Source organism: Rhinolophus ferrumequinum, chromosome 6, assembly GCF_004115265.2.
Source record: "Rhinolophus ferrumequinum isolate MPI-CBG mRhiFer1 chromosome 6, mRhiFer1_v1.p, whole genome shotgun sequence".
NCBI lineage: Eukaryota > Metazoa > Chordata > Mammalia > Chiroptera > Rhinolophidae > Rhinolophus > Rhinolophus ferrumequinum.
The window spans coordinates 14,155,553-14,165,327 of record NC_046289.1 but is presented as its reverse complement, the minus strand read 5'-3'; positions in this window follow the sequence as shown (position 1 = coordinate 14,165,327).

Here is a 9,775-nt window from a genome sequence, read left to right as displayed (position 1 = left end):
TCTTGCGCTTTTCCAGTAAGTTCTGGTAAAGGGAAGGTATAATAATGATAAAAGGTCAAACTCTCTCAAAAATCATCCTTACACAAATGGCAAAAATATATTGCCTGAACTATGTCCCTGCTTGCATATTCATTTCATTTCCAGAACAGCAGAGAACACCCAGTGAACAGCAATCCACATGTCAAGTCCAAGCTCACGCCTTACCCCTTCCGTAGTGTTGTGCGCCCCTCAGCTTAGTGAGACCTCAGCGCTCTGCACGTGCTGGCTCACACCACATGGTCAGCAGGCCTTTCCATGTCTCCTTCCCAGACTGAACCATGACTTCCTCCAGGGCAGGAATTGTGTTTTATGCCAGTTTTTGTCCAAAGCATAGAGTCTATTACTTGGCATCAGGAAAGCACCCAAAAGCTACTGATTGGCTGCATGAGTAAATGCAGGAGGGGATGCGTGGATCAATGATCAATACTGAGCAATTTGAATTTTCCTAGTTCTGAAGAAGAAACAGCTATATTCAATGTGACAACTTGTGCCTTGTGTTTCTCTTTCCTCTTGAAAAGGGGAAAGATGAGTTTCAAGGCACATAATTTTTTTTTTCCTCGCCAAGCAGAGAAAGACCACTGAAATGAGTCCCTGCACAATCCTTAAACCCTTCGTGCCCTCTAAATGCTGATTGGTAGGGAATTCGATCATCTCTTATTCCGCCTCCCTGTGTATGTGTGCGTGCATGTGGTGTGTGTGTGTGTGTGTGTGTGTGTGTGTGTGTGTGTGTGATTCACACATCTAAATCAGGGCTTTTCTCCTGGACGATTTTAGAAAACAAAGGGAAAATATCTTCCTCAGCCTAACTGAAATTCACTCTTCTCTTTCTGGTAGGAACCCATTCTCAGCACACACGTGAGCCTTTGTGTGTGGTCAAAGCACGTGCAGCTATTCCTGACAACGAGATCTATGGATAAACAGGAGGGAACTAGCAGCCAAAGTTCTGCTGGGAAGGAAGGGACTGTGACCATCCATCTTATTCCCTTTCCCTTCAAACACTTGCCCACACCATGACCATGGCCTCTAATGGGCATTTTCCACGTCAGTGTCCAAGAATCTCCTCAGAGCTTTCTGGCAAGGCAAATTGCCAGGCCCTTCTCTCAGATTGACATCTACGTTTTAAATTAGCAGTCAAGTCATTCTGATGCAGGCAGTCCCATTCATGCTTGGAACAACTCTGTTCGTTAACGTACCAAGTGGAAAATCATCAGTCTTCTTTGGCCGCAGTATCGCCATTGAATCCTTCAATCACTTTCCTAAGGGACAAACCTCTTTAGAGTTTTTTGAAGGATGGATGCACTTTTATTACTCCTTCACTTTCACCTTTGAAGCCCCTTTACTTCTTATTCTCCATTCCCTATCCTCTATCCCTTCTGGTCCCAGGTTCTGGAGGGAATCATATAAGTCTTCCTGTCATTATTATAGCAGTAGGGTGTCTAACTTCTATAGTTTCTCAATGCTTTGTGATTTTTTTCTCTCTCATTCTTCCCCAGTGATGCTCTTCCAGATATTCGTAACTTTTCCTCAGTTTTCCACTGGTTCCTTTTACAGAACTTGAACATAATCCCGATATCTCCCATAGCATAGAGTTCACCAACTTCAAATATCCCTACGTTCCCTTTCCTTCCCCTCTAACACCAATCAAATGCATTTCGGAAATACTGACTACTCTCTTATCCTCTTAGATATTCATTTATATATGAGTTTTGAATTATTTCTGAGTAAGAGTTGTCTTTCTCCTTTAAAAGTTGATTTGTTGACCTGGGATTAAAAAGTTGCTTTACAGACTTTTTCCCTTTTCCATTTCCACTTTATTTCCCCTCTCACCCTTAAAGATATGCTCATCTCATTCTTAAAAAAAAAAAATAAAATTCATTTTTTTCTTTTGACTCATCAAAGCTATAACTCCATTGATTTCATTCCATTCCATATCAATTTTTAAAAATCTATACCTGCTCTCTCCACTTCTCCAATTCATTCTTTTACTCCCTTACCTACTCCCTCAGCCACTACAATAAAACTCCTTTTATTGAAGTCAATAATAACTGAAATGTTAAATGCTAAAGCCTCATTGAAGAACTTACATTATTTGAACATAATAGAGTGAAACTTAGGTAACGTAAAACTCTCACTTCTTCTTGGCTTCCCTGACAAGACTGGCTCTCCTCCTTCCTCTCTGGCTATTCTTTCTTGTGACAGAAATTGCTAGAACTCTGTAATATCTAAGTGCATCTCTTCTTCCTGGGCACACATATAGGCCACAATTGTTAGCCTTTCTTATAATTCCATGTGGTCATGTGACTGAGTTTTATAATAGCACTGGAATATGAGTGGAAGTTAAGTGAGCCACTTCTAGACCTCATCAATGAAGACTTCCCATAGACAACGCTTACTCTTTTCCTTATTCAAAGTCAAATGGAGAGGTTGCTGCTGACATAAAAGAGGGTGAGGCCACAAATAAGGAGAACGGAGGGACTGGGTCAAGCAGAGTCCCTCTGTCTGCCTTCATTGGGTTGTATCATAAGCAAGAATTTAACACCTATTTGGTTAAGCCACCAATATTTTATGAGTAGCATTCAGCCTAACCTGATTTATACAATTTTTTTATTCTTTCACCTGTACTCACTCTATAAACTTGGATTTTTCTTACGGTCTGTTCCCAACTGTCTTCTCAGTATTGTTATATATTACCCTTGTGAAATTTTCTCTTTTCCTATGGTTCCAACCCACATCTCTATTTCTGTGTAACCACTTTCACATCTATATTTCACACTGGACACAAATTTTCAACATCTGAATAATCTATAAGCATCTCAAATTTAACATAATCAAACAGGAATACAGTATCATTTCTGCCTACCCTAGCCAACCCTCTCAAAAAAAACAAACAAAAAAACCCAGTAAATAAAAAGTTAGCTGGATAGACTGAGGAATAGATACAGGCATAGCTATAAAATAGGGAAGTTAGAAAAAATCAGTTGTAGAATGGAGGTGATTGGTCATATGGGTAACAACACTTTTGTCTATTTTTTTAGAAAAATTAATTTCAAATATTTGAGATTTATCATACTAAAATTCTAGAGAAAAAGAAATTGAAAACAAAAATAAATAATTTAGATTCATTGTTCATGGGGAATTGGTCATAATCAGGTGACCAAACAATGCCTCACTTTCCCTGACCCACCGGCATCAGGAAATGGCAGATCAGCCTGCTTCTTCCCTGGGTATCACTACCTTATCTGGAACACACTAGTGCTTAGTGGTTACACAGGTTTTTGGAAGACCATAAACATATTTTAGACACTCAGAAATGCATTAGGATCCTCACAGGGCTCTTACCTTTGGTTAAAGATAAATTTAATCTCCCTCCTGCCCATTTTCCAAATCTATTTGAACATGAATTTCAGCCATCATGCAAATTACATTAGCACCTAGTCTATACAGTGGAATGGGCCAGTCTAGAGATAAAACAAATTTTTCACCATTCCCTGAACTCTCATTGCTGATCCTGCATAACGCTGCTTTCTTTTCTCAGAACAGTCTTGCTTTCATCTCTGTCTGGTCAAGGCATACACATCTGTAACCACACCTTTAGATCCTGGTTCTGCAACTTCTTAGCTCTAGAACTCTGGAAGAATTGTTTAAAATTTCTGAGTCTCCTTCCTCACCTCTGAAAATGGAAATAATAACGTCTATCTGACTGGGCAGTAGTGAGGTTTAATCGATAATATTCTTCAAAATAGCAAGCATACAGTTCACAATTAATATATTTCCATTTCCTTGTATTTCTAGGGAGGCAGTGTTGTGAAGTAGAAATGAGACTGACAAAGCACACCACACCCTACTAAGGTGCTAAACACTTTTTAAAAATGCATTTCCTGGGTGATAGTGTGTCTTCTATAACCAAATTTTACTGTAGTCAAACTCCCCTGCTACAACCTCAGTCTAAACAAATCATAAAAGCTCAAAGAATAAAACCCTCCAATGAGTCTGCAATTTTCTCCTAATATAATGAAAATCATCCAATCCTGACAAGAGGATTACAGATGTGCTGAAATACAGATGTTCTCATAACCTGGTGTGACCTAATACCCAGGCTAGTGGCTTGGGCTACAAACAACCTCTTTTATTTGTCCCAAGGTGGTTAATCTTATAGGCCAACTTGGCTGGGCTACAAGGTGCTCAAATATTTAGTAAAATACTATTCTGGGTATTTCTGTGGGGGTATTTGTGAATGAGATTAACATTTAAATCAGTAGACTTTGAGTAAAGAAGATGGCTTCCCACAATGTAGGTGGGCCTCATCCAATCAGTTGAAGGCTTGAATAGACCAAAAAGGGTGGCTTTCTTCTACTCAGAGAGAATTCTCCAGCAGATTGGCTTTGGGCTTTACTGCAATAGCAGTTCTTCCTGGTTCTATAGAATACCATCTACAGACTCAGCTGGAACACCAGCTTTCCTGGGTCTCCCTCCTGCTGACCTTCAGACTAGAACTGCAGCATATCTGCTGTCCTGGATCTCCAGTCTGCTGGCCCACCCTGCAAAATTTCCACTTGCCAAACTCCATAATTGTATAAGCCAATTCCTCCTAATAATCATTTTGTCTCTAAATACACAAACTATTGGTTCTGTTTCTTTGACAAACCTGACTAATACAATGGTATATAAATGTTACCATTTCTTGTGGGTTCCATTAAAGTTTGGGAAGCACTGCTCATTCTAGTTCTTGACTTTATTACGGCATTCCTTATTTCAGGTTTTTGAGGGGTTTTGTTTGTTTGTTTCCTCTGCTTAAAAATAGATTTTCTTTTCATAATTCCCCCATGGCTATGAAACCTCTACTCAGCCATCAGTTCTCACCTTTGGGCACCCAGAAGGCTTTCCTGGATGCTTCTTGAGCAACGCCACAAAACTATATTAGGTACTCTTTTCCTCAGTTCTGTAATGTCCTGAGCTTGACTCTGTCCTGGTTTCTGTAACTCCATGCAGGGTTTCATAACTTTCCACTTATTGATCTGCCCTCTACTAGATCCCAAGAGACATGAGTGAGCAGTTTGCTTGATCCGCTTCATGTTATATCCCTAAGACTTAGCCCAGTGCCTGCCTTGTGACAGGTCTTCAAATAATATTTCTTAAACAAATAAATAGAAGATACACCTAAAGTTTCAAAAAGAAAAAAGAGTTGCAACCCAGAGAAATCCAGAAATACTACAACCCAAGAACAATCAAGTGAAACAGATTCCAGTACAGAAGAAGCAGCAAGACTCCTTGTTTCTCAGCAAACCAATACAACTAAAATGGAATAGGTAATTTTCCCCTTATTTTATCATCTGGAAAAAGAACCATTCAGGTGGATGTGCTTTCTGTGTATTTAACATAGGAATTGACTTGGGAGTCTTTTTAAATCAGAAGTCACAAACATTTCCTCTGTAAGGCTAAATAGTAAATATTTTAGACCATATGGTTTTTGTTGCAATTACGCAATCCTGCCATTGTAGCACTGAAGAATCTGTAGACAATACATAAACTAATGAGCATATCTATGTGCCAATAAAACTTTATTTAAATATACTGGTTGTGGGTCACATTTGGCTCACAGAGTGTAGTTTGCCAACCCTATTTTGGATGAAAAGATTTTCAGCCTATGAACAAGAGGGATGGCTTCCATGTTTCCTCCATAGTCATTATCATCAAGCCCCAAACAGTTTTTATACTCAGTATTTTCAGGGGGCATGAAAAACTAATTGATATTACTCTCCATTGTCACACTAGAGTATGCTGCAAGCAATAAATGCTATTTGGATAATTCTCCTTTACAGATAAACAAGGCCAAACTGTTCACTGCACACACAGAAACTCGGAGAGGAAGCAAACCAGGGAATTGGCGAGCTCTGAGTTGGTTTCACAGCTGGGATCTTAGAATGAGACCTTCTGCCTCAGTTTGTCTGGAGGCACAATGTGAAGTGCTCCTTATAAGAAAATGTGTGTGAGGTAGAAACTGTCCTACCACATCTCAAGCCCTCAGAGTGATAAAGCATATCAAAAGGATCTGGCAGTTAGGAGACAGTTTTTTTTTGGAGCGAACTATTGATGTATTTCCCTTTGAGCATTTTCCCTTTGTAATGAAGGAGAGCCTCACTACTTTCTAACCCCACACTCAGTGTGTGTATATGTGTTTACATGAGTGAGTGTATGCACGGGCGCGCTTGGAGTAGGAGAGATTTCAAAAGGAACATTCAGAAAGCTCCAAAATGTATTTCCTGCATTGAGGAAAGAGAAGTCATAGTGCAGATCTTATGAGAAAGCTAAAACACGCTATGGACACGGTTTTAACTCTTGCTTGGAAACTGAAGATTTACCCAGAAACAGAAATTCACAAGAAACACCAAAGATCATAATTTGGGAAGCCACCCCAGGAGAATGCTATGGTCCTGGGACTCCTGCCCCTTGGGATTCTGTTGAAGGGGAGCAGGATATATCACCCCAAAATATGCCATTTTGATATAGTGATTATTTTGAGTTAAAGGCAATTGAGAAAGAGCAGAGTAGGAAGGTTCTCAGCCCGCCCCCTTTCTACTTAAAAGCAGGGCATAAATTTCTCATGAGACATGTTCCCTCCCTGTACCAGCAGGTGAAAAACATTCTTATCACTGGAGACGGGGAGTTGTTGCTGAGACGTCTTTATAAACGAATCCTACCAAAATAACCCTCACCTTCTATTTGTTTCCTCCATATATTTCCTAGTTACTTTCTCACAATTTACTGTCCCTAGTCCAAACCCCTTTTTCTTTTGTCTTGTCATGCTTCCACAATTTATCACTTATAAGCCCTCAGGTCTAACCATTCCTTTGTGGGTTTTACTTCTTTTTATGAAGAACCCTGTACCACATAAAAATATCAACATCAAAAAAAAAAATTATATGCTTTTTCTCTTGTTAATATGTCTTTTTGTCAGTTTAATTCACAGACCCCAGTCATAGAACCTAAGAGAGTACAGAAAAGTCTTTCCTGCCCTACACTGTCAAAGCAGAAGTGGCAAAGTTTACTTGTTCATTTGAAAGCAGATAAGGCCCCACTTCTGAGGGAACTAGTGTGGAAGTCTCTTTGTATCTTGTCCATATACCCCTTGAGAAGGCAATGAAGAGGCAGCAGAAAGCAGCTGGAGATGTACCACAAAAGGTCAGGACTCTGAAAAGAGAGCTACAGTAGAGAAAGACCTTGTAGGGAACTGTCAAAGATTCCATACAGTGCCATAAGAGACAGTGACAGATGGCATTACTAATCTGTGTGGTCCAGAGATTATGGAACATGTCCAAGTAAGCTGGGCACCTTTATCTCTCTCCTTTGGCCCCTCAACATGGACACATACCTATGTCTGACAATTAAGTTCGTGAACTCATCCTAGAAAAAGTCCTACATACCTCATTGCTGAATATCACTATGGTCACCTTCGAAGTACTCCCCTTGGGAAGCTATGCACTGATGCCAGTGCCTAGTCCACCCTTCAAAGCAATTTTGGAACTCTCTTTCTGGAATGGCCATCAGAGCTATTATCGTATTATCCTTGATGTCCTAAATATCATCAAAATGTCTTCCTTTCAGTATCTCCTTTATCTTCAGGTATAGAAAGAAGTCATTGGGGGCCAGATCAGGTGAGTAGGGAGGGTGTTCCAATACAGTTATTTGTTTACTGGCTAAAAACTCCCTCACAGAAAGTGCCGTGTGAGCTGGTGCATGGTCATGATGCAAGAGTCATGAATTGTTGGTGAAAAGTTCAGGCTGTCTAACTTTTTCATGCAGCCTTTTCAGCACTTCCAAATAATAAACTTGGTTAACTGTTTGTCTAGTTGGTACAAATGTATAATGAATAATTCTTCTGATGTCAAAAAAGGTTAGCAACATCATTGCAACAAGTTCGCGAACTTAATTGTCAGACTCGGCAGGAGCAAATAGAAAGTGAGAAAGAAGGCAGGAGTTGAGCAGCGAAATGAAGATGGAGGTTCCATCTGTAGTCTCTGATTCAGACTGAATTCATTCTGACCTGGGGAAGGAAATACTCAACCTATGTCAATTTCATGTTTTAATTCTTATCTGCGACTGGACATTCTAACTAATGCTTTGAGACTCTATGACTTGAAGTGGTGATAAGACCTAAGAATAATGTGACAAACTCATGGGATCTGTTGGAGTTTTAATTCTAGAACAGGGAAGCGTGGCTCCCTGGATGCCTGAATAAAGTTTCAGAGAAATTGAAAGACATGAAAAACTGGCTTTTGATCATAATCTCTGTATTATAACTGTGCTGTTATACATTTCTTTGAACAAAAAAATCAGTTGTCAAATAAACTAATTTCTTTAATATAGTGTTAACCAACATGAACTGAGCGTCTACTATTTGCAAGACTGTATTAGGTACCAATGAGAACATAAAAAATTGTATACTTGTATTAATCCTACTTTCAACGAGTTAATGATATAGCAGAGATTATTAAATACTTAATAGTATCATAAGAAAAGGTTCTTCCCCACCAGTCTCTCAGCTCTGAGGTTCAGAAACATGTGTTTCTCCAACTCCATCTAGGACACTGACTAAGAGTATTTAATAGGCAGTCAAAGAACATATAAAGATGAATAAATAAGTGTTACATCATACAAGAGACTTTAAGATTGTTTAAAATACAAGGCAATAGAAATCCTGTGGTTGTACAGTGCAGTTCCCTAAAAACAGATGTTTGGTTTCAATGACATGTGATTTTTATTTCCAACTTGTAGATAATGGGCCAAAAGAACTTTGGGATTTTACATGATAAAAGCTCTTATTAACGGACATTTACACAAAATTGGCCTTTTAACAAAGAGATTTTTTTTAAAAAGCAGTTCTAAAATATTATCTTTCTTGTTTTGCTTTCTAAAGAAAAGGGGGTGATTATGAGTTGCTTTTCATTAAGGAATTACCATTTATCTTATCACAATATTTACCCTCTTTCCATGTGTTTTCTATTTCCTTATAGCTGAAGAGAAATCTCAGAAACTTGACTGCGTGGAAATGAACTGTTGATTTTTACATTCGAATGACTATATATTTTCTCTGTAGTTCTGATGGTTTTCCTACCTCGATGTTAGAAAAATGCTAATGTCAAGGCTCGCCATCTTAGAAGAGGCCCTGGGAAGAGAACTCATTGCAAAAAAAAAAAAAAAAAAAAATCCAGTAAAGAGCAAAAGAAAAACAATTTTCCCCCAAACACCTCTTTGCAAGACAGGGTGAAGAATGTGAGCTCTGGCCCAACTGCTACTCCAAGGAAAGGGGGAAAGTTCTGAAGATAAACACACATGCACACACCCTTTTAGATGCAGCTGGAAAAATGAAGTCAAGTTTAGAAGGCCTGACTCCAAAGAAAATAGGTTTTTAAAACTTCTCTGGGGGAATCTCTCATCTGTACTCAAGGCTGAGCTATGTATCTCATACATCTGCCTCCCTCTCAATTAACAGACACCGGGTACAGGGCTACAGGGAAGAACGCCTACCTCTGTCTCCTGGGAACCCAAGACGGTGTGACCTTGAGATCCTGGCGGACACAGGCCACCGCCACCAGTTGCACTCTAAAGAATGATTTCATCCAGTGGGCCTAGGGCTTTCTCATTAAGCAGGAATGCATTCTCAACTGGCCAGTGCTTCTCTGTTAATGACAGATTTAGAGGCAGATTTAGATACAATGGCAATTCTAAGATGTAATTC